This window comes from Rhinopithecus bieti, unplaced genomic scaffold, assembly GCF_001698545.2.
Source record: "Rhinopithecus bieti isolate Rb0 unplaced genomic scaffold, ASM169854v2 scaffold_4781, whole genome shotgun sequence".
NCBI lineage: Eukaryota > Metazoa > Chordata > Mammalia > Primates > Cercopithecidae > Rhinopithecus > Rhinopithecus bieti.
The window spans coordinates 5,748,355-5,773,378 of NW_016805181.1; the positions used below are offsets into that span (position 1 = coordinate 5,748,355).

At 40.2% G+C, this 25,024-nt stretch overlaps 1 protein-coding gene and 1 long non-coding RNA gene across 10 annotated transcripts in view; one reads left to right on the forward strand and one right to left on the reverse strand.

The window, feature by feature from the left end:
• KCNMA1 (potassium calcium-activated channel subfamily M alpha 1) overlaps positions 1–25,024 on the forward strand; it is a 767,391-nt gene that overhangs the window by 482,972 nt on the left and 259,395 nt on the right. The window lies entirely within an intron of this gene.
• On the reverse strand, positions 5,544–14,935 carry LOC108529259 (uncharacterized). The gene is made up of 3 exons (XR_001885458.1): positions 14,918–14,935; positions 7,862–8,028; positions 5,544–5,804 (listed from the first exon to the last, which is right to left on the reverse strand). It is a non-coding gene; the product is annotated as an uncharacterized LOC108529259 (long non-coding RNA).

Below are 25,024 nucleotides of genomic sequence, written 5' to 3' on the forward strand. Positions count from 1 at the left end.
TATACAAGCATTTGCTTGAAGCAATTCTGTAATTATTTGTTTGTTTGCTTAGTTGTTTAGTTGTTTCTTGATGTGGCTTGTCTGTACTACTAGGTCATAATCTACCTGTGGTGAGGGATCATGTCTGTCTTATTCAGTATTTTCTTCCAGCATGGAACAATGCCAGGCACCAGTAGGTGATTAATAAATATTTGTTGCATGAAATATCTCTACCTCTATATATCTGTATCTCTATATAGATACAGATGGACATTGCATATTAAGATACCTCCCTGTAGAGAGGTAGCTACACAACTATCTATACAGATATAGATACTCACTAAGTGGCCTGAATTATTCAGGCAACAGTCTTTCCCTTTTATCATTACATTTTCTCTTTATATGACAATTATCTAAGTAATGAAGAATTGGAATCAGGGCTAGGGGTGGTTAGAGGAAGAAATTTGAAAAGCAAGCGACATTCATTGAGCATTAGTTGGTGGCTGCACAGTGCTGAATGTTTTGTGTTGTAATTCATTCAATCAATTCTTTTTTTTTTTTTTTTTTTTTTTTTTTTTTGAGACGGAATTCGCTCCTGATCACCCAGGCTGGAGTGCAGTGAGCTGGATCTCAGTCACTGCAAGCTCCACCTCCGGGTTCATTGCCATTCTCCTGCTTCAGTCCTCCCGACGTAGATGGAACTACAGGCGCCGCACTCGTCCGGCTAGTTTTTTTGGTATTTTTTTGTAGAGACGGGGTTTCACCGTGTTGCCCAGGATGTCGGTCGATTCTCCTGACTCGTGATCACCCGTCTCGGCCTCCCGAAGTGCTGGGATTACAGGCTTGAGCCACCGCGCCCGGCCTAATTCATTCAATTTCTATAGTAACCTGTGGTATTAGTCCATTCTCACACTACTATGAAGAAATCCTCGAGACTGGGTGATTTATAAAGGAAAGAGGTTTAATTGACTCACAGTTCCACATGCCTGAGGAGGCCTCAGATAACTTACAATCACGGTGGAAGGCAAAGGAAAAGAAGGCACCTCCTTCACAGGTGGCAGGACAGAGTGAGTTCAAGCAGGTGAAATGCCAGATGCTTATAAAACCATCAGCTTTCCTGAGACTTACTTACTATCACGAGAACAGCATGAGGGAAACCACCCCCATGATCCAATTACCTCCACCTGGTCCCATCCTTGACATGTGGAGATTATGGGGATTACAATTCAAGATGAGATTTTGGATGGGGACACAGAGCCTAACTGTATCACCTGTGAACAAGAGACATTTTCTCATTTTACAAATGACATTGGGAAAGTTAATAAGTGACAGAGCTGGGTCTGGAGACTCCTGTCCGTTAGGTAATGTTGCCTCTGAGAGAAGCAGGACTTGGTGAGCACTCGGCAACTTTGGGCAGATTGCAATACCTGTAAACTCCAGGCTGTAAGTTGCTCATGCAGCTCCCATAAATAATTTCAAATCACACGTAAAAACCAGTATGAATCCGAGAAATGAAGGATAAAAAAATCATCAGGGTGGGTTTGGGTTCATCAAAAAAGGGGGTGAGGCGGGGCATGGTAGCTCACGCCTGTAATCCGGCACTTCGGGAGGCCGAGGCGCTTGAGCTTGTGAGTTTGAGACCAGCCTGGGAAACATGGTGAAACCCATCTCTAGAAAAACTACGAAAATTTAGCTAGAGGTAGTGGTGCACGCCTGTAGTCCCAGCTACGCAGGAGGCTGAAGTGAAAGGATCCTTTGAGCCCGGGAGACTGAGGTTGCAGTGAGCCAAGATGGCGCTACTGCACTACAGCCTGGGCAATAGGGCCAGACCTTGTCTCAAAAAACAAAAACGAAAAGAAACAAAGAAGATGAAATCAGAAAATTTGGGTGTAGTTGAGGAAACGTATTTGTCAGCAGAATTTTGGGGGTGAGCTGGAAATTATGGAATGCTTTTCTGGGTAAAAATCACCAGTCTCAGGCCTTCTTTTCCCAAAATGTTCTTCATGGAGTGTTGGATTACACTGAAAGGTGGTACGCATTATTTGGAAAGAGAACTCTGTGCTCAAGTAAGTTTGGGAAACCTTCATTTAATTAAAGAGTTTCTTAACCATAAGAATCTTCAGGGCCTTTCATATGCTGGTGTGCATTGTCAGTTTCCAAGGCTGGGAAGTGGCATTTCTCTGCATCTATAAGACCTCACGATGCCCTTGAGACTGTATTCTACCTGATGCATGGCTCCAGGGGCCTTAGTCAGGGAGCTCCACATTTTCCATGTTCTCATGACAGCGGGAAGCCCTCAGTGAATGGAGGAACGGTGTGCAGGCTCGTAATCAGTCCTTTCCATCCACTGCTTCATTGAAGCCCCACATCAACCTAAGACGTAGGTTTTATTATTCCTGGGAGGCTGGCCCTGTTGGTGCCTGTCCCCACAACCCAGACCCCCTTGCCCTTACCTATAGTGCAGGTAGCTGGATTTGAATTGCCAGCATCTGTATTTCTTTGCCAGAGGACTTTCTCCAGTCACTGAAGCTTGCTTGTAGGCCTGCATACAGATCGTAAGTGCTAGGGAGTTAATGCCCCCTCAACCAATGACCAACAGGAGATGATGGATCAATACCCCAGCCCCCTCACTCCTCAGTGGGAAGGCTCTTCCATTTACACACAAAGCCATGTGTAGACCCTGGCTGCCAGGGTACACCAGTGGGATTTTCCTTTAGTTGCCCACAGTGTTAAATCCTTGATAACAAACTCTTTATGGATGCTTTCCCATCTCCTCCCCACTTCCCTGTTCCCTTACTGGTGTTTCCCGAGATCACTTCCCAAGTCAACTATTTGTAATCAAATCCTTTTCTCAGGTTCTGCTGCAGAGGAACCCCAACTGAGACATCCCATTTTACAAAATAATGACAACAGCAATGACATACACACACACATACACACACACAAACAAAACAACAAAAAGAGTCTCCAAGAGGTTATGGAAGGTACTCTAGGAAATAGCTTATGCATGGTAGAACCAGGACTTAAATTTCACAGCACATTTATTTAGCACCTGCTATGTTCTCCTTGCTATCCTAAATGCAGAGGTGACAAGATGAAAAAGACAATCTTGACGGCCTACAATATTTTTCTCATTCACTAAACTTAAATTATTTTTAAAATCTAACCTCATTACACCAAATTACTTTGTAGCCCGCGCTTTCCGAGCGCGCTCAGGCCTTGTCTGATCCTAGCACTATGTCGCGGAAGCCAATTGTGATGCTACGAGGCATTAATTCCACTCCTTACTTCCATAATAGTGAATATCGACTAAATTATTTACACATAAATATCACGAGGTCAGGAGATCATTATGATATTGTAACCTCAACCTATAGCTACTAGCGAGCGCACAATTCTTCCAATCTTATCTCTCTCTCAAAACTCTATATAGCATATACCTTATCCGGATCTTTCCAAACAATCGCGAGTACGTTGTTGCTAGTCGTTGTACTGAACCTGTCCAGTCCCTATGTCTTATCTTGGAAAGATTTGAGGCTGAGGCAGGAGAATGGGCGTAAACCCGGGAGGCGGAGCTGCAGTGAGCTGAGATCCGGCACTGCATCTCAGCACTGGGGCGACAGAGCGAGACCTCTCAAAAAAAAAAAAAAAAAAAAAAGAAAAAGACAATCTTGGACCCTCTGTCCTGAACAACAGGCAAAAATAAATTAGTCCGGGCTTGTCTTCAAAGCCTCTGCCCTTAACCACAATACTCTGCTAATTCTCTCAGGATGGACATTTGACCCCCTTTTGAACTGGGAGTCCATTTCCATACCAGACTTATGAAGAGAAACTGTGGTATTCAGCTCCTATTCTGCCCTCTAGGCTGTGAAAAAACTGCATCAGATCAAGGCTTTTGATTCATGAAATATGCTGTAGAAAATTGCAAGATTTCCTGACTCAATGATTTTCCTGCCCAGTGTAACATATCTCTTAATTAGTGAGTTGCAATTAGCATTTATAAAAAGAAATCATTCTACAAGGTGAGTCCACTGAGATGTAACATCTTGCTCCAAACACTGTCCTCCTGGTGTGAGTGGGATCATTCAGAAATTAAGTATCTTAATCAGCTGAGTGCTCCAGCATTCAAATGTATCTGGCCCAGCTGGGAAGCCAGAGTCTGTGGCAGGCATATGAAGCTTACAGGAGGGAGAGAGTCTTCTGTGTACACTAGCATTTGTTCATAGTTGCAAAGTAGCTGTAGAAACTACAGATTTATGGCCAGGTGCAATGGCTCACACCTATAGTCCTAGCACTTTGGAAGGGCGAGGTGGGCAGATCATGAGGTCAAGAGATTGAGACCATCCTAACCAACATGGTGAAACTCCATCTCTACTAAAAATACAAAAATTAGCTGGGCCTGGTGGCTCTGACCTGTGGTCCTAACTACTTGGGAGGCTGAGGCAGGAGAATTGCTTGAACCCAGGAGGTGGAGGTTACAGTGAGCCGATCTCGTGCCACTGCACTCCCGCCTGGTGACAGAGCAAGACTCCATCTGAAAAAAAGAAAAGAAAAAAGCTGCAGATTTATAAGAATTATTGTTATTTTCCTACTTTGGCTATTTTAAAGTTATACTTCTTTGTTGATGAGTGAACTCCAGTGACATTTCTTTGTTGATGAGTGACATTATAATTATAGAAATTTGATCTGAAAGGGGTATTAGCTATTGGTTGGTTATCTATTACCAACACTCCCAGTCCCTTCTTCCTCCCTTCCTTCTTGCCTTCCTTTTGATGAGAAACCTAATCACAAACAGAGAACATGACTTGTCTAAGGTGTCCAAGGTGTGTTGGAATACTCCTGAAACTAGAACCTACTTAGAACCACCAGAAACCTGAAGTTCTTTTGTTGTTATTATCTTCTTTATCTCTCTCAGAGGTTCTGATAGAAGAATGATCGTGAAAGGAAGTTTAAATTGTCAACCAATGTAAGGTTTTGCATTATTTATGCACTTCTGCCATTTGGGCTATGCGCTCAGCACTTTTAAACTATCCATAGTCCATAGTCCATAGTTGCTTCTGATAAGTGATTATTATTATTTATTTGCTGTTTTTCAGTTTTGCTTTCATTTTTGGTGATTGTTTGTACTTCTTTAAAACAGGGACTATGTCTTACAGTCCCTTTCTGGCCCTAACAGCTCCCAGAAAAGAATTTACCATGTAATAGGGATGTGATGACTTACTGACGATTAATTCATTTTATATATCTGGATTCTTTCCCTTTGCTCACATAAATTTCCTGGGTTTGAAATTTATGCCTGTTTATTTCTTTTGTTGGCACCTCATGTTGTCAGTGAAATGGCTACAAGAACAGCATTTGATGGAAGAAGAAGGAAGACAGGGCTGGCCTATTTCATCCTCTAATTGGATAATCAGTCCAGAATAATGATGGTTTGATTTTATTTGCAAACCTACACCTCAGGCAGTGGGCGAAGAAAACAGCATAAGCAACAATGCGAGTGTGGTGTTCATTTACATCCTCAGTTTGTCTGTGGCAGGAAGAAAGAATCCACTTATTGCTAATGATAAAGTAGTAGACCCACTTTATTTATTTTCACATAAATCATGTTGTGGCAGACATTTTCATAGTCCAAGACCAACTTGCTGGAGTTTTTCTTATCTGTGAGATTGTTCCTGTTGTGTATGAGCTGTTTTGCAGAGATCAAGAATCCCTGCTCAAGTGTGATCCATCTTCATCAGTGAAGTCATATGCTGTGAGGACTTCTGAGATACTGTCTGCTGCCACATGACCACTAAGCAGATGGTTTTATGCCTCTTGCATGGGTTCTATGAAAAGATGGAGATTTCAGTGTCCATCCTCTGTCATTCACCAGTAGTATGCAGAAATGAGTGAGCCTAACAGAGTTGGTAGGTCAACAAAACCTGCCATTCAAATTCAGTCAGATCGGTGACCTTGCACTCAGGGACAAATTGGGGTTAGGATGCGGGCTGAGATTGGAGACGGATTATTTCATTAGGCATGGGTTTGACCAGGCAGCCCAACAGCACAAGGTCTTGCCCAACAGAATATTGTAAATGCTTAAAAGAGTTGGCAAAGGCCTCTAGCAAAACAAAGAATTTATGAGTTAAGCCCATCTTGCATTCATTTCCTCATTCCTTCTACACATATTTAGTGAAGGCTACTCTACACTGGACATTGGGATATGAACACAAAGAAGGAGACAAATCACACAGCCATTTATTTATAGGAAAAAAAATGTTGAAATAAACACATGAGCTGAAGACTTTGGAATTATAAAATGAGAATTGCTAACTTGTTTTGGGTTGGAAGACATTAGTTTATGCTCATGACATTGCTTTATTCCGGACTGGTTAGAAGCATAATGCACATGGCAGGGGCAGGGAGAAGGGGATGACAATCCATCCTTTGAAAGAGACTCTTTCTCCCCTTAGGTTAAATAGATCATCAAGTCCTTGCATGTCAAAAGCAGAGATGTGAATCACTCTCCTTCAGAAAGGGAAGAAAACATTTTAAGCAAGTGCAGAGTTCCCAGCTGTGCTAGGCATGATGGATTATATGCAAAGAAGTTGGACAGAGACCTTGACCTCAAGGATTTTATAGTCTATTTGAATAGAAATGATTTCTATATAACTGAATTAAGCCAGAGCAAAAAAAAAAAAAAAAAAAAAAAAAAAAAAAAAAAAGCATGATATTAAGTTCTAACGTGAGTGTTGCAGGAAACAGAAGGAACTTCCGAATGTTGTTATTTATAAGATTTCTACCTTGTGAAAGGTAGAAGTACCTGTTATCAAATTAAACATTCCTTCCTCATTTCAAGATGTCAGTTACATCAGAGGATGACAAACTATGGCCTACAGGCTACATCTGGTCCATCACCTATTTTTGGAAGGAAAGTTTTACTGGAACGAGGCCAAACTCATTCATTTTTGTATCATCTATGGCTAGTTTTCTCACTCTAATGGCCGCATTGAACACTTGCAATAGAGATTGTGCAGCTCACAAAGCCCGAAATATTTATGATCTGGCCCTTTGCAGAAAAAAATTGCCAAGCCCTGTTTTAGATTATCCAGGTTGATCCTGGTGCTGATTTAGAGCTTCAAAACAAAATGCAGCTGAGGTGTGCCTGGTAGCAAATTAACACCCCCCAAAACAAGCATTTCATTTTCCTTAAATTAATGTTGAGCATCAGAATTAAACAGAGCTAAATCCCATGATACCTGAGGTGCTTGTGAAAATGTTTTTGCTGACCCAAGATTCAGTGTTATGCTTTCTGCCCTTATAGAGAGCTAAATCAAGAGTCCCCTTTTGGAAGGAGTACCTCTGTACTTTGTAAACTGTAATTGAAGATATAACTCACCGTGTTCTTCAGTCTTTATTCAAAGCCGCTGGCACAAAAATTCTGCTTGAATTTAATTTCAGGATGAAGTTGATCTCTGAATTGGCTTTATAGGCTTTCTCAATTCACAAAAATCATAACCTAGTTGTTTCTCTCTTGCCATAGGTGACAGGAAATGCAAAGCCAATTTCAGAGGTGAGCTCAGTAGTAAACCCATGGCAGGTACAGGATGAGGCAAGAGAGAGGCCTTGGGTGCACATGTAAGGGTGGCTCACTCCCATGGCTATGCAAAGGCAGGGTCAGTCCTAAAAGGAACACCTCCTTACATGTTGTGCCTGAAGTGTCCCTTTTTCAGTCTTTTCCCGGTGGTGGCAGGTGCTGACTGGCAGTCTCCATCCCTTCTACTTTTAGATGGTGGGGGCCCTGTCCTGCTTTATCCTTGTATATGGTGCTTTTATTTTGACCATGTAAACAGATTCAGGTCCTCCCTGTAGTCAACAGAGATAAAAATCTCAAAAATCACACCTGTGGGTACTTCAGTGACCAGGGACCACCATCTGTCCCCTGTGGGTGCAGACATCAGGCAGGACAAAAAGTTGGGGCCATGTGTCAGCGTCCCAGCTGGGGCTCACCATGGGAAGTGGGATTAGGGAGGATTATTCCAGTCCTATTCTTTGATTTCAGGTTTTTATCTTGGGGAAGAAGAGGGAGATTGGACAAGGTTAGATTCACTTGTCTCCAACGTCCTGCATGGGGTTCTGGGACAGACAGTGCCTCAGAAATGGGAGGTCCAAGAGGATGGTGACTTTCACTGCTAGCTGATGATGAAGGGGAAGGGGATGAGGAAGAATCGGCTAAATTAGAGACTGCCCCACCCCTCTGATGGTGAGCTTTCAGGGGGAATGGAAGAAGGGAGGGAGGCCGGTGGGGTGGGAGAGAAAGATTGATTGGAGATTCGGAAATAGTCAAACCAGAGACCAAAGCAAAACATCTTCTTCCCTTGTAACTTGAGACCTGTGCAAATGACACAGGCTTCTAATTCCCAAACTTAATAAGAGTAAGTGTGTGAAGAGGTGACCTGGAGACACTTAATTCAAACAGTCTAGAATTCTGGGAATAAGTTATAGTACAAGTTATATGTGCCTGGTCATAGATTCAGCCTCGACGTTTGTGTTCCCTGTTTCAAGTCACACACATCAGATGACTCACTTGTCAGCTAAAAATAGGGCCATCACTGGCCTGCAAGTAGAGTTAGGTTTTATTTCTCTATTTGCTCATTGTTGGTTCTTTTGTGCTACCTCCTCTGTGTCTGCCCCTCTCTGCCGTGCCCAGGTAGCTTCACAGTCCCCCTTCCCCACGGTTAATACTTCTTTCTAACTGAGTGATAAATGACTCCCAAAAGGAAATGTATTTCAGTGGGGACCAATCCATTACACCCAAGAGAGAGGGGCCAAGTGCAGGGACTTCTAGAGGACACCAGGAATGAGTGATTATGTAGCATATTTTGTGTGAAAGGCATTTTAAAACACATGTAGATCAATTTATTGTCACAGCCCTTTAGAGGCATAATTCTCCTTTCTTTCCCTTCCTTCCTTCCTTCCTTCCTTCCTTCCTTCCCTTCCTTCCTTCACTTCCTTTCCTTCTTCCTTCCTTCCTTCCTTCCTTTCACCGTCCTCCTTGGCTTTTCTCTCTCTCTCTCTTCTTCTCTCTCTTCCTTCCTCTCCTTCCCCCTCCCCTCCCCTCCCCTTACTTCCCTCCCCTCCCCTCCCCTTCCCTTCCCTTCCCTTCCTTTCATGAAGTCTTGCTCTGTCATCCAGGTTGGAGTGTAGTGGCACCATCTCCGCTCACTGCAACCTCCATCTCCTGGGTTCAAGTGATTCTCCTGCTTCAACCTCCCTGGTAGCTGGGACTACAGGTGCAGGCCACCACACCTGGCTAATTTTTGTATTTTTTAGTAGAGATGAAGTTTTGCTATGTTGGTTAGGCTGGTCTCAAACTCCTGGCCTCAACCTATCTGCCCACCTTGGCCTCCCAAAGTGCTGGGATTACAGGCCTGAGCCACTGCTCCCAGCTTCTCATCTTTTATTTTTACATGCAGTCATAGGTTTTCAGGTTTCATATAAGCAGCCAGGTTCTCTCAGTGCATCAGGAGCAGAGCCAGGGTCCAAACTTAAATCCATTTGACCCCAAAGCACAGTTTTTTCTTACTGGATAACGCTGCTGTCTTATGGGGGAATTTTAGGCATCAATAAACAAGGAAGAAAAGAGGGCTAATTTCTTTTGGGGGCTGGTGAATCTTCCCCTAAAATTATATAGATAGTTATCTTTCCTATCTTAGCTAAATACAAATGTAGATTGTAAACAGCTCTTCAAGACTGTAAATTTTTTGAGGATAGATTTAGAGCAAATCACATTTGTATCCCCAATATGTTTAAGCCTAGTATCTGGCTCCTGGTAATAATCATAGCAAGCCCTGATTGAACATTTGCCATGTGCCAAGGACAATTTTAACTGTCATAGATATTAATTCATTCCTCACAATAACCCCATGAGGTAGGTTACTATTACTGTTTCCATTTTATAGGTGGGGAAACTGAGACACTTTGAGTTGAAGTAACTTGCTAATGCTCACTCCCAATTAATGGCAGAGCTGGGATTTGAATCCTATAACTCTGGGCCCAGATCCCGTCTCTTCTAAATAGGTACTCAGTGAAAATCTGTTGTTGAATACATGTACTGTTACTTTGTACAGGGTTGAGGGAATTAGATATGACTTCACTGAAGAGGTCCATTTCATCTGAGTTCATTTATTGGTCAATATTTTCAAATGAATGAATGGATTCAAGTATCCTTTTTCTCTGACCACTTCTGTCTCAGAAAAACAAGCCTAATGCAGAGGACAAGGAGCAAGGGAGTTTTCCCAGTGACGGTAGATGAAGGTCTATGACTTCAGAGACAAATGAAGCCCTCCTAGAATTCTTTTAGGCAGACAATACTGGGCGACACCATGGGTGGGAGGAGTGCAAAATAAGGATACAGTTTATGACAGTTTTTTTTGGAATAGACACATGTCCAGAGAAATGGGCCCACATTCACTTGTATGTGTGCATACATTTGCATAGAATTCTCTTTTAAATATTTTAAATTTATAAGAAATCCTTTCTTGGCCAGGCGCGGTGGCTCAAGCCTGTAATCCCAGCACTTTGGGAGGCCGAGACAGGCGGATCACGAGGTCAGGAGATCGAAACCATCCTGGCTAACATGGTGAAACCCCCGTCTCTACAAAAAAAAATACAAAAAACTAGCCGGGCGAGGTGGCGGGCGCCTGTAGTCCCAGCTACTCAGAGGCTGAGGCGGGAGAATGGCATGAACCCGGGAGGCGGAGCTTGCAGTGAGCAGAGATCGTGCCACTGCACTCCAGCCTGGGCAACACAGCCAGACTCCGTCTCAAAAAAAAAAAAAAAAAAGAAATCCTTTCTTGTGATGAACGGATTTATCTTGAAAAGTATTTCCCATTTTAAGAGTCAGAGACTTGAGGCAGGGTTGGAATAACTTCTAAGAGCATGTGGCTCATATGTGGAGATACCGGGATCCAAATCCCCTGCTGCTGGTTCCAGGGACCACATTTATTGCCACACCTTTAGGGTCCTAGGAAGAGGCTGGCTGATGTGCCTCATGCAGGCAGGCGGGGTTTTCATTTACAATAGGAGACCAGATTGCCCAGTGATGAAGGGGCATTCGATGGCAGAATATAGACCAGTTTGACTTGGGCGCTAGTGCTTTGGCAGATTTTTGGAGGAGAATTTGCTGAGTATCAGACCCTGTGCAGAACTTTGCAAACATCATTTTCTTTAATCTGGATAGTTCATCTGTTAAGTAGATGTCATAATCCCTATTTCGGAGATGAGGAAATGAGGCTAGAAGTTACATAACTTACTCAGCTGTGCAGCTGCTGGTGGCAGAGCGTGAATACAAATCCTTCATTTCTCCAATTGAACCAGCCATCTCTGAGTGGCTGGCGTTTCATGCCATACTGCCCACTGGAAGTTGGGAGGGAATTTATAGGGTTACAGCAGATGATCTCTGTTTAGGCATCAGGTGAAACTTTAGTGTTCTCTCAATTGGTACGAGCAGACTCTGTTTAAGTATCTCTGTTGACGGGGAGATATCATCTAATATGGCAGCCCATCTCAATGTTTTTAATAAGTATATTATACACGCAATAAAATACATAGATCCTAAGGGTGCATTCAGTGAGTTCTGACAGAGATATGCATCACTGTAAAATGGTCTGTCATCCATATCAACATAGAAAACATTTTCATTATCCTGGAATGTTTCTTTATGTCCATTTCTGTCAATATCTGCTCTCCTCCCTTAAACATAAAAAATCACCGTCCTGGTTTCAGTCACTATAGATTAGTCTTGTCTACTCTCAATTTTTGTATGAATGGAATCATGCAGGATATTCTCTTTTCTAACTAGCTCCTTTCATTCAAAATAAGGTTTTTGATATTTGTATATGTTGTTGTATATATTAACAACTTCTTCCTTTTTATTGCTGCTAATATTCCATTATGGGATATATGACAATTTGTTTATCAAACCACCTGTTGATGATCATTAGGTTGTTTCCAACTTTGGCTTATTTTGAATAAAGCTGTTATGAACATCCTTGCACAAATGATTTTGTGGACATATGTTTTTATTTTTATTGGGTAAATACTTAGAAATTGAGTCTCTGGGTCATAGGATAGATGCATGTTTAACATTACAAGAAACTGCCAATTTTCCAAAGAAGATGTCCCATTTTACACTTCTACTGGCAATGTGTGAGGGTGCCAGCTGCTTTGTTTCTTCACCAACACTTGGTAATGTCAACTTTTAAATTTTAGCCATTCTAATGGATTTGTGGTGGTATCTTCTTGTAGTTTTAATTTTTATTTCTGTAAGTTCTTTGTCATGTGAAGGTACCACGAGTATTTCCTTTTAATCTGTGGCTTATCTTTTAATTTTATTAATTGTCTTTTGATGAGAAGTTTTTTATTTTACTGATATTTAATTTATCAGTCTTTTTAAATATGTGAATGCCTTTTGTGTCCTATCTAAGAAATCTTTGCTTATCCAAGTGTCCTCAAGACACTCTGCTGTGTTTCTTTATAGAGGCTTAAGATTTAGCTTTTACATTGAAGTCAGTGATCCATCTCAAACTAATTTCGCATATTGTGTTAGGTAAGAGTTGAGACTCATTTCTTTCCCTTTGTAGATACCCATTTTTCCTTCCATTTGTGGAGATGACTTTCTTTTTCTCATTGAGTTGTATTACTACTTTTGTTATAAATCAATTGACTGTATATATATGGGTCTATTTCTGGACTCTGATTCATTAATCAACTTGTCTTTTGGGGGGCCCAACACATTATCTCAACACAACATAGTTTCATCATTTTTTTGATGCCTATTAAAATGATCATATGATTTTTCTTTTAATTTTTTCAATGTGATGAATTACATTAATTAACTTTCATTTTTTAAACCAATCTCTTGCTCTTGGGATAAACTCTATTTACTTGGTTATGAGGTATTATTCTTTTTATATGCTGCTGGATTCATTTGACTAGTATTTATTTAAGGATTATTGTGTCTATGTTGATGACATATATTTGTCTGTAATTTTTTTCTTTTTGTAATATTCTTATTAGGTTTTTAATGTCATGATTATTCTGGCATTATAAAACAAGTTGGATTCTCTTTTCCTCTAGTCTCTGTAAGAGTTTGTGTAAGATTGGTATTATTTCCCCCATAAATATTTGGTAGAATTCTTGAGTAGAAACTGCCTGAACCTTAAATTTTCTTTGTGGTAATGTTTTTAATTGAAATTTCAATATATTTAACAGACATATAGCTGTTTACATTTTCTATTTTTTCTTGTGTCAGTTTGAGAAAATTGTATTTTTAAATGAATTTTTTCATTTCATTAGGGTGTCAAATTTTGGAGCCATAATATTATTCCTAATACTTTACAATATCCTCTTAGTGTCTGTAGGACCTGTAGTTACCTGTAGGTCCATCATTTCCAGACAACTTTAGGTATTGAAGAGTTAGTTTCTCACCAATTTCTTTTTAAACACAGTGAGTTTCTTTCAAGTCAGGACTAGGCCATATACTTCCCTCTTCAATATATTTGTCCTGCTGTTCCCTTGGCCTAAAAAAATTGCCCTCACCACCATCTTTTCACCTGGCTGTCTGCTCCTATACCATTAGGATACAGAATTATTGTGAAGCCCTTTTTCATATGCATGTCACATTTTCCATACACATTCACTCAGATACACATTTATGTAACATACACATACTCAGATAACTACTTAGGGTTTTTCTTTACAGCACTTTACCCAAATTGTTAATTATAGTTATGATATATTGTTTCACTCTCTGATTATACTATAAATGCCACCGAGGCTGGACTTGTGCATTGTTCCTGTTAATCAGCAAATACCCAGTACCCAGCAAAATGCTTGGCACATAATAGATGCTCAGTACATCTTGGTCGGGTGAATGAACTAATCCACAATGAGAAGAAATGTTATTCTCTGAAAAGTCCCCCAATAGAGGTCTGAAAAAAATAGGTGGGGATTAAATTATGGGGAACCTCAACTAACAACTTATGGAATGTGGATATTTTCCTGTTTATATTTTTAATGTTTCCCCTCTCTGTGTCATATTTTTGTTTACACTCAGTACCCTGGGAATGGAGACTATCATAGTAACTCTGGGCTGCCTTAACACGATATCAAAAACTGGGTAACTGAAATAACAGAGATTTATTTTCTCACAGTTTTGAAGGCTGGACATCTGAGATCAGGATGCCAGCATGGTCAGGTTCTGGTGAGGGCTCTCTTTCTGGCTTGCAGGCAGCTGCTCTCTCACTGTGTCCTGACATGGCAGAAAGAGAGAAAGAGCAAACTCTCTGGTCTCTCTTCTTATAATGGCACTAATCTCATCACGAGGGCCCTATCCTCATGACCTTGTCTAAACCTAATTACTCCCTAAAGTCCCTTATCTCCAAATACCATTACATTGGGGTTTGGGCCTCAACCTATGAATTTGGCAGGGGTAGGGGATCCATAATGTAGCCTGTAACAGAGACCTAAGAGGGGGCTGGGGTTGGTAATGAGAGACAATGCTGAAAACAATGGGACAAAGAAGTAGGGGATGGGCCAAGGAGCTCTGATGAGTGTCTCCTCCCATCTTCCTCTGGAAAGCCCAGCATCCCTCTTCTTCCTCAGTCCTGTATGTAGGATTAGCAGAGGATTTGCGTATTTGGGTTATGTTAGTGCTGGGAGGTGGCCACGACAGTAGGAGTGGGACAATTCAGTTTTTCTCTCTTGTTGGTCATCACGTCCTCTAAGGGAGTCCTCCTTATGAGTCCTCAGTTGTCAAGCAGGATTACTAAAATAAAAGAAACGACTTAGTGGGCCCCAAACTGCAGCCTCTCTCACACTCTATTCTGTACCACTTGATTTGAAGAATTATAGCCTTTTCTTTTCTATCCCCTAAACCATGTTCAAAGGAGCTTACGTGGTTATTTCCAGCGTGAAGCTGATTGATCAGCTCGCAGGACATCGTGGATCAGAGCGCTTCCCCCGCCCCTCTTAACTGCCTTTCTGATGTGGCTGCCTGTACCCAGTGCCCAGAGCATGCCGGGGTTCTTGCAAGAGGGACTGGAGGGTGAGGGAGGAGAGAGTGTCTATTGGCTCCACCAGGACATAGATGCTGGTGACCTACACTGCGCTGGACAGGAGGACCTGTTTGCAGCACGGGTCAGAGGAACACAGGCTCTTCCAGGTCTTTCCAGAGCATTGGCTCCTGCAAGAAGTGAATGCAAGGGAGCTGAAAGCCTAGCCTGTCTCCCTCCTTCTACCATGATCCCCAGTAAGATTCTGGTGTACCACCACCCATCCAGCAGAACCGGCACAGAAGTTTACAGACCCGGCAGGCACCGCAAGAAGTCCCTGGGGGACCTGTTCCATAATGGCTACCGGGTGAAGTCTGGGCTTGCTGCTCCGGAGAAGGAGGAACCGCCGAACTTCCGGCAGTCATTGGTGTCTTGCTGTAGGGTTTGTGCATCCTGGGGTAAGGACTCCCCGCTCCATGGTTCTCCTCCCAACAGTATTCTGTATTCCTGGAGGCTGCCTGGGGAAAAAAGTGCTTTCCCTGTGGGCTGGATTTGGGGAACCGTCCAGTGGAGAGGTAATAGCCACCTTGATTCCTGTTTTCTTGGCATACCCACCCAATGCAGATGTGCTGGATGAGGCAGAAATCTTTTCCTTCCTTTCTAGATGAATTTAACTGGCCTCTAGCGCTCCTGAATGTTATTGAGCTATTAAAGAATATATTTCAGAAATGTGGGAGAAAGTTTGGCAAACAATGTAATAGCTTGCGTCCTATTTATTAAATGGCAATAATTTTCAGTGAGTCAGTGTTTTCAAAAGAGGCATTTGGACCTTTTGATAATTTTTTTTTCAGGGGCTACACTGCGAGCTGCGGCTCATTTTCTGTCCTTACATTTGACTATGGGAGTGTGGTCTTGCCTGTCTTGGGTGGTACTTTTTTATTCTTACCCAGCAGAGATCATAAGAATAGTTTTCTAGGCCAATTTTCTTTTCTCAACTGCTTTCTGATAGGCATTTGGCTTTATTTAGGCATCTATAATATATTGGAGTTTAAAACAAATAGATTAAATCTACATTTCTTTCCACAAAAATGTCAGTGTTAAGGAGGGATAGCTTTTATTTCCGGGACACTTAGCAGTACTAGGAATTTCTTTAAAATGGAATGTAGTCCCTTTGAAACCTCGTTTAGGATTCTAATGCGGGTAGGCACAGCTCAAATACTTCTGCATTATGTAATTATGCCTAACAAAATTCCAATTAGCAAGCAATAGGTGAAACCTAGTCAATCCTTTTCATTAGAACTGACATAAAATGTTTCTGTCAGCTGGAATGTCTGGAATCTAAATATTCATGCCTCTGTGTCTATAACCCTAGAATCAGCCGGCCAGATTGTTATATTTCCTCTCCCTTCATCACAGAGAAGAGCTGCTCTGTGCTGTAACATCTGGCCTTGGAGAGAATCAGGATTAAAGCCACTAGAGAGAAGAGACCAAATGATGGAATTATTAAGCTAAGAGGAAATACACTATTTCCTGAGAAAACATTGAATAATTGAGTAAAACCATGGGTTTAACTTAGTATCCAATACTCTTCTTACTTTTCCTCTGAAAGGATTAATGCATGTATTCATTTACAGTAGTGAGTACTCACTATGTGCCAGTCACCACTGTTCTAGAAGAGGGTGGACTTGGTGGTGAGCCAGTGATTGAGACACCTATCCCAATAGAGCAGATAGTCTGCTGAGGAATGGGCAGGGGGCAGGCACCGGAACAAGCAAACAAGATCATTTTAGATTGTGGTAAACGCTATAAAGAGGAATGCGTAATGGCGGCGAAGGACTGGGCTACAGATCGGGTGGTCAGAGAAGACTTCCGTGAGCCAACCTTGCAATGATCTGGGGGAAGAACATTCCCGAGAAAAGAAATAGAAGGGAAGACCCAGAGCTGAGGATGATCTGGGAAATGTTTGTGGAGCAGAGACACTGTGTGCAGGGTGTGAGGACATGGAGAGTGGTGATGAAATGAGCAGAGACCATGGAAAGCCTTCCAGAGCGAGATAAGGAATCTGAAATGTAATTTTAGTAAGATGGATGCCATGTAATGGCTTTTAGCAGGGAGCAATGTAATCTGATGGATATTTGAAAAGACCATGCTGGCTGCTTTTTGGAGAATGCTGGTGGGGCCTGGGGGCACTGGGGTAGAGAAGTAAAGCAGGAAGACCTGTGTAGGGCTTCTGGTCCAGATGGAGGTAACAGCAGTGCAAACCATGGTTGTGGCAGTGGAGAGGGAAAAGATAAATTATTTCACATATATTTAAGATGTAAAGTCAGACCAGGCAAAATGGTTCATGCCTGTAATCCCAGCATGTTGGGAGGCTGAGCTGAGAGGATTATTTGAGTCCAGGAGGTCAAGACTCCAGTGAGTTATGATCATGCACCCCAACATGGGTGACAGTGAGACTCTGTCTCTTAAAAAAAATTAAATAATTTTAAAGCAAAATAAAGAGGTAAAGTCAATAAGTCCTATTTGTTTACTTTTTAAAAATGTGTTTCTCTACTTACTGGTTCCTCTATTCAAATAGAAGACCTGGAAGCAGGAGCCTCATCCCTGTGCTGCAGCATCTGGAACCACAAGGGGTGGTGGAAGCAGGCACTCCCTGTATGTGTGTGGATGAATGAATGAATGAATGGGTGACAATCTCAGTCTGAATATCAACTGATGTTAAGCATCTGTCAGAACAGGAATCAGGACTGGGTTAAGGTAGGGAGCCAGGATTGGCAACATGACAAAACTCTGTCACTACAAAAAAATAGAAAAAATTAGCCGGGCATGGTGACTGGCTACTTGGGGGGCTGAGGCGGGAGGATCACTTAAGCCCAGGAGGTCAAGGCTGCAGTGAGCTATGATCGTGCCACTGCACTCCAGCATGGGTGACAAAGTGAGACCCTGTCTCAAAAAAATTAAAAAAAAAAAAAAAAAGTAGGGAGCAAAACAGCCTGAACAATTACCAAAGGAAAGGATGGTGAAAAGGTCAGACAAGCAAGAACTGTTTATAGAACACACGTTCTGACTGCAGGAACAAAAAGCCCAAGGGCATTTGAGAGGAAGCGAGACAGTCTTCTTTCTCCAGCTGGGAAGGAGAGGCTCAGATTCACTCTGTGCTGGGGCTAGGAAGCAGGTGGTCCTCACAGTGACCAAGCTGGGGATGGGAGGTGGGACCTGTGATGGCAGCAGGGTGCAGGGGACCACCCGGAAGAAGCCTCCCCATGCTCCTATGCATCCTCCGTTTACCCTGATACGCCTGCCCTCGGTGTGATCCATCTGAGCTGCAAGGCCAGATAACAATGACCTTGTCAGACACCACAAAAATAATTGCTGTTCAGGATTTGCGTGGGGCTGCAGGGATTGGAAACGACAGAGGTTTATTGGAACCTTTCAGCTTTTTGGATTTAAAGATTAAGGAGTGAAAGGCAATGGAAAATAGCAAATTGGAAATCCCTGGCAGGCTTTCTGGTATGGGCTTGGATGTGTTTGCTGTTGTGTTTTCTATCTTGTCCTCTCCCGGGGCCTCACATGCATGAATCTCCAGAGTCTTTTCTCTCTGGGGATCACAGGAACCCTGAACAGTGAGTGAGTTATCATTTACCTGTTTATCCCTCAATTTCTGTCAGTACAGTAACTCTGCTTTCATCTGAGAAAGGAGCTCAAGATCCCTTAATCTGTCTGGTTGATCATTGCTAAAATTCCACAGCATTAGTTCTCAGGAGGAGCCCCACCTGGTTGTTCAGGCCGTGGGCACCAAGTTTGACCCTCTGAAGGGACAGCCCTGGCAGGGGGTCCTCCTCACCTGGAGCCAGTGGTCTCACGTGACTGAATCTTGCACGTGAGTACAGGGCTCGGAGCCAGGAAAACCTGTATTCCAGTCCTGACTTGCCACTGACTTTATGACTACAGCAATAAGTAATTATGCATAAAAATAGAAATTTTGATATAAATATTATAAAAAATTAAAAAGCTCAAGAATATTAAATAAATCCAAAATATCTGCCTTTGTCACATGACCACTGTCATCATTTTATGCTTTTCTTCTACTTTTACATTTTACATATCCCTATAGTTTTCATAGTTTTATCATAGGGAACATGCACTTCATCTTTTCCTTCCTTTTTTTCCCAGCATTTCCAGTTTGCTATTTTTTAAAAAATTGTGGCGAAGAACACATAACATAAAATTTACCATTTTAACCATTTTTAAGTGTACAGTTCAGTAATGTTAAGGATGTTCTATTGTTGCAAAACAGGGCTCCAGAACTTTTTCATCTTGCAAACCTGAAACTCTACAGCCATTAAACAATTACTTTTTCCTCTCCCCCCAGTTCCTGGTAATCGCTATTTTAATTTCTACATTCTACTTCTTTAACATTATATCAAAAATTTTCCTTGTTACAATTTTTGAGCATGTATAATATCCTATAAAGAAGATGTACCAGACTTAAGACCTACTTTTGGATTTTAAGCTGCTTTCTATTTTTCTTGCTTAATGAACAATTCTGCAATAAGCATCTTTGTTTCTGTAGCATATTTCCATATTTTGTTATATTTTCTTAGACTATATTCCCAGAAATGGAATTAGTTTGATTAATAATGCTGAATTACTTTCTGAAAAGGTTTTATCAGTTTATAAATCCACAATCGAGTTATGAGACTAGTTCATTGTAGAGTCATCTCCACTAGGTGAAACTCTGATATATTGCTATTAAGTAGAATAAATACAATGCTTACTTATTTTTGTTTAATTTGCATTTCTTTTATTTTTACATTTTTAAAGCATTTTTCAAGAATACTATATGATTATTAACTATAGTCACCATGTTATACAGTAGATATCTTGAATTTATTTCTCTTATTTCACTGACATTTTGTATCCTTTGACCAACATCTACCCAATCACCCTTCCCTCCAACCACCCCAGCCCCTGTTTGTATGAAATCAGCTTTTTTATATGAGTGAGGTCATGTGATATTTGTCATTCTGTGCATGGCTTATTTAACTTAATATAAACTCTAGGTTCATCCACATTGTTGAAAATGAAAGGATTGATTCTTTTTATGGCTGAATAGTATGCCATTGTGAATATATATATCACATTTTCTTTATTCATTCATCTGTTGATGGACACTGAGGTTGATTTTGTACCTTGGCTATTGTGAATAGTGCTGCAAAGAACATGGGAGTGCAGACATCTCTTCAGCACGTTGATTTCATTTCCTCTGAATATATACCCAGTAGTGGGGTTGCTTGATTGTATGGTAGTTCTAGTTTTGGGTTTTTGTGGAACCTTTTTACCATTTTCCATAAAGGAAAATAGTACTAATTTACCCTCCCATCAACAGTGTGCAAGGGTTCCTTTTTCCCACATCCTTACCAACACTTACCTTTTGTCTTTTCGATAATAACCCTTCTAACAGGTGTGAAGTGATAGTTCATTGTAGTTTTAATTTGCATTTCCCTGATAAATAGTGATGTCAAACATTTTAAACATTTACTGTTGGCTATTTGCATTTCTCCTTTTGAGAAATATATTCAGAAATATCCTTTGCCCATTTCTTAATTGGGCTATTTGCTTTCTTGCTATTGAGTTGCGTTCTCTATATATTTTGAATATTAAACCCTTATCAGATGTATAGTTTTCAAATATTTTTCTCCCATTCTGTAGACTGTCTCTTCACTCCATTGATTCTTTCTTTTGTTGGGCCAAGCTTTTTAGTTTGATGTAATCCTCTTTGTCCATTTTTGCTTTCATTGTCTGAGTTTTAGGGGCCATTTCCAAAAAATTATTGCCCAGACCATTGTCATGGGGCTCTTTCTCAATGTTTTCTTCTAGTAGTTTCACAGTTTTGGATCTTAAGTCATTAATTCATTATGAGTTGGTTTTTGCATATGGTGTGCATTTTTTTTATTTGAACCAAGTTAACATAAATGGTTTCATTTAATTAATTTATTTATTGATTATTTACTATTCATATTTTCTACTTCATGATGTACCTGTTCGTGATTTTTGCCTACTTATCAAATAATGATATAGTATTTTACATACATGCTTTTCACATTATAAAGAATTTATCCTTTTTGTATCATATTTGATTATGTTTTCATTGGGTATTGTCTTTATTATGATTTTTAACATGTAGAATTTTGATGTTTATATATGGTGGTGGCAGAGCCTATATTTCAAAGATTGTATGACTACTTTTACATCTGAAATTAGAAATTCTTCTTTTCAGAGGGCTAAAAATATATACCTACATTTTCCTCAACTTTTCTGTCCCTTGTTATCCATATTTACTTTTTAATTCATCTCAAACTTATTTCCATTATGGTGTGAGGTCCATCATTGAATGATGCCTGTCTTCCTTTTGATTTGTGATGACCTCTTTATTGTCTATAAAATTCTTCTGATATAATAGAGTCTGTTTTTCTACTGCTTAGTCATTGTTGCCATTTTTATTATTTTCTTATTCTATTGCTTTGTGGTAAATGTGACTTAGATGATTTTTGCATTTTAGATTTTGATGAAATTTCTTTGTGGCCTAATATGTAGTCAGTTTTTGAGACTGCTCATGGCTGTTCTTAAAGAATGTGTGTTCCTGGTTTACTAATATATGTGTGTGTCTTTCTGCCCATCCATTCAGACACATATAGATATGAATATATCCCAGGGGATTAAATGCTACTTAAATATCCAATATTTGTGCATTCTTGTCATATTTGCTTTATCTCAAAGTAATACTTTTAGGTGTATAAAGTTTATTTTTTAGTTTCATATTCTTGGTGGATTGTTCCTTTTGTCAATATGAGGTATTACTTTTAATTCTTTTTTAATATAATTTTTATATATAATTTTATATAATTTTTTGCAGTAGCTTCCGCTTTATTTGATATAATCATTGCTCTATTTGTTCCTCTGTTGTCAGCGTTTGCCAGGCACATAATTTCCATTCTTTCATTTCTAACTTTTCTGTGTGTTGTGTTTGCAATGTATGTGTTTTAAATAGCATGCATCTGGAATTTGTTATTGTTGTTGTTTTCACATCATGTGAATCTCTGTCTTTCCATAGGTGAAAGTAATTTAATTTTATTTTATTGTGATTGCAAATATATTTGGACTTTTTTACTATTGCAACTGTGTTTTCTGATTAATATAGCTTTTATTTTTTTTCCCTTTTTGTTGGATGGGTTAAAGTTTTTGTTCTTTTTTTCTTTTCTCCATTTGATTAAATTCCTTTGTTCTTTTTTTTCCCCTCTGGGCTATGGAATTTATATCCTTAAGGTTTTGATACATATACTTAAACTATTTTTTTTCTATGAATATATATGATTGATCGTATCCTATCAAGACAAGAACTTCTGCACACCTTTCTTTTTCCCATTGCCCTCTCTCCTTCACACCTCCATCTTCTATGTATTTCCAGAGATTTTAATTTTAGATCATTGTTATTATTTATTCACTTAAAACATACTCAGTCAACACATAAACAAATCCATTACTTTTATCTTTTCCATGTTGCTTCTTGTATCTCACTTCTTTTGGATTTATTTTTCTTTCAGCTGGCTAAGTATATATTACTTGCTTCAAATTAATCTGTCCTGAGAATTGTAAAGATACCTTTCTTTTGTTTTCTTGCAACCAGTGAAGGCAGGAGAATTGTGACAATAATTTGGCTCTTGTTGCTTTGAAGGGATTTATTTCTTCACATTGATGTTGTAAAATTTCTCCACGATATACTGGGACTTAGGTCTTTTAAAATTTAACCTGCTGGACCCTTAAAAGACCTTTCCAATCTGAGGATACAGGTCATTCTTTTGGTCTAGGAAACTTTAATGTTATTTAAAATGTTTCCTGCTATTTCCTTCATTTTTTCCTTCTGGCAACTCAATTACATGGATATTGAAAACTTTATTCCTGTTTTCTGGGTCTCTTAGTTTTACTTTTGCACTTTTCATTCCTGTGCCCCTTTGTATGAAGATGGTTATGTGACAGTCAGCCCTCTATTTGCTATATGGCTATGTCCATTCTTCTATTAAGTTGGCCTTTTAAGATTTAGATGTTCAAAATTTTAATTGCTGAGATATTTAGTTGATTTTTTGAGTTGAGATATTTTTTCACAACTCTTTATATTTTTCAAAACAAAATTTTTTAAAGCAGTTTTTGTTTAATGCTTTGTTAATGTTGTATCCTTAAGGGTCAGTTGGCCTGAGGTATAATACGTGCATTTCTTGAAGGAAAGTTGCCTTTCCTCAAATGTTTGGCAATTCTTTATTCTGTGCTTATCTTTTTTCTTTCCTTCCTTCCTTTCTTTCTTTCTTTCTTTCTTTCTTTCTTTCTTTCTTTCTTTCTTTCTTTCTTTCTTTCTTTCTTTCTTTCTTTCCTTTCCTTTCCTTTCCTTCCTTCCTTCCTTCCTTCCTTCCTTTCTTTTTTTTTTTGAGACAGAGCCTCGCTCTGTTGCCCAGGTTGGAGTGCAGTGGCACGATCTCAGCTCACTGCAACCGGATTCAAGCAATTCTCCTGCCTCAGCCTCCCAAGTAGCTGGGATTACAGGCACCAGCCACCATGCCACGCCCAGCTAATTTTTGTATTTTTAGTGGAGATAGGGTTTCATCATGTTGACTAAGCGGGTCTTGAACTCCTGACCTCAAATGATCCGCCTGCCTCAGCATCCCAAAGTGCTGGGATTACAGGCGTGAGCCACTGAGCCTGGCAACAGCTGGATGAATTTTCATGAAGAGAATGCATTTGCGAAGCCAACGCTCAGCTCAAGAAACAGACATTATTTCCCGCTCCCCGACCCTCCATCCCTTCTCCTGGCAACCTTCCAGTCACCACACCCCACAAAGGTAACCACTCTCCTGACCGTATATCAGTTTTGCTCTGTTCTGAACTTCATATAACGGGGTCGTACAGAGTGACTCTGTGTCAGGCCTCATTCTCTCGATGTTATGCCTATGTGATTCATCCATGTGGTTATATGTTTTGTCTTTTTTTGTTGAGACAGAGTCTTGCTCAGCCTCCCAAAGTTCTGAGATTATAGGCATGAGCTACCGTGCCTGGTCTGTTTTGTGCTTATCTTTGCATTTGAGATTTTCTATTAGCCTATATGTGAATGCTGTCTTTGTGTGTTACAGTTTATCTGGGAGGTACTGAGATATGCTACGGTGTATTTGCTGTATTTCTATTCGGTAACTGGTCTTACAGCTGTGGAGACAGTGTGTTTCTTCTAAGAGTTACAGTTTACTCAGGATATTGCTCTATTTTAATACCTCAATTGTAGGCAATTGCTGCCATGTGCTGGCTACTCCTGTTTGGCACCCCAGTCAATCAGTGTCATTGTCACAGCCTCCCTCTTCCCAGGGTCAATCACTTCATTTCACCTTTTGGATGGTTGTTTTCTTCTTCATTGTGATCTCTGCATCCCCCCCCCCCGCCCCAACCTCAGTCTCTATGTGTTGACCAAAGGCATTCTTAATATTCTGTTTATCATTGTGGAGGTATATACATGTGTGTATATGTCTTTCTTTCTCATTATGGAAATATATACATGGAAAATATATGTATATATTTATGTAAATATAAATAAATAAATATCTATGTATGCCAAGTCAGTTTCTAACAGAATATCTACCAACATTTTGTCTTTGTCTCTTATGTGTTGTAATCTCCTCTTCCCGTTCTTTTTGTTCTTGTGGGATTTTGCTGTTTCCTACCCCACCCCCAACATTTGTATTACTTTAGTGAAGTTTTGAGAGGAGGCAGAGATAAACCATTGTGATCCATCTGCTATGTTTAACTAGAATGCTCTGGATATCATTTTAATTCATTGATGAATTATTTTTGTTGGTCTTTTATATAGAATTTTGGCATCTATGATCTTAGTGATACAGATGCTTCTCAACTTAACCATGGGGTTACGTCCTCACAAACCCGTCATAAACTGAAAATATTTTAAGTTTGAGAAT